The sequence below is a fragment of the Nanorana parkeri genome, unplaced genomic scaffold (assembly GCF_000935625.1).
Source record: "Nanorana parkeri isolate BGI_ZX_2015 unplaced genomic scaffold, ASM93562v1 scaffold5326, whole genome shotgun sequence".
NCBI classification, from domain to species: domain Eukaryota; kingdom Metazoa; phylum Chordata; class Amphibia; order Anura; family Dicroglossidae; genus Nanorana; species Nanorana parkeri.
Genome location: NW_017311586.1, coordinates 576 through 1,462, shown reverse-complemented (window position 1 = coordinate 1,462; position 887 = coordinate 576). Strand labels below are relative to the sequence as shown.

General features: G+C 55.2%; 1 protein-coding gene across 1 annotated transcript in view; it reads right to left on the bottom strand.

The window, feature by feature from the left end:
* PREB (prolactin regulatory element binding) overlaps positions 1–604 on the bottom strand; it is a gene marked incomplete at its 3' end in the record, with an annotated part of 4,612 nt that extends 4,008 nt beyond the window's left edge. The window contains exon 1 of the mRNA XM_018575895.1: positions 520–604. The remainder of the gene's footprint in view (positions 1–519) is intronic.
* Positions 605–887: the final 283 nt, after the last annotated feature.

Genomic DNA, 887 nt, shown 5'->3' with positions numbered 1-887 from the left:
AATAATACCTGGGAGGGGTACACAGAGGGGTCAGTATGGGGTGCTGGGGGTAATAATACCTGGGAGGGGTACACAGAGGGGTCAGTATGGGGTGCTGGGGGTAATAATACCTGGGAGGGGTACACAGAGGGGCCAGTATGGGGTGCTGGGGGTAATAATACCTGGGAGGTGTACACAGAGGGGTCAGTATGGGGAACTGGGGTAATAATACCTGGGAGGGGAACACAGAGGGGTCAGAATGGGGTGCTGGGGGTAATAATACCTGGGAGGGGTACACAGAGGGGCCAGTATGGGGTGCTGGGGGTAATAATACCTGGGAGGTGTACACAGAGGGGTCAGTATGGGGTGCTGGGGTAATAATACCTGGGAGGGGTACATAGAGGGCTCAGTATGGGGAACTAGGGCAATAATACCTGAGAGGGGTCAGTATAGGGAACTGGGGCAATAATACCTGGGAGGGGTCAGTACGGTGGTAATTTGGGGCACCAGGGATGGGGTGGGGGGTAGATGGACTCTCACCGCTGTCAGCTGTGCACAGACATCCCCGTCACGTGATCCCCAGGATCTGAGGCCGGACATGAATGACGCATGCGCAGTGTGACGGGTAGAAGGCGGAACGCATGCGCAGTGAATTACCTCGACGCTGTAAGCGGATAAGCTTCAGTCTCCGCCCCGCCCCCTCTACTCACTGACACGTCATCCGCTATAGACGGTGAAAATGTGTCTGCTCCGCCGCCATATTGTTGTAGCCTTATACCTCTGAGGGCTCAGGAAAGATGGAGGCCCATTTCCAGCTGAGCCGTAGACATGTCCTCTTACTGCTGCAGAGACAATGCAGATAAATCGTTCCCCGGTGTTCTCTGTATATCTCCATCCTCATCTGTCCC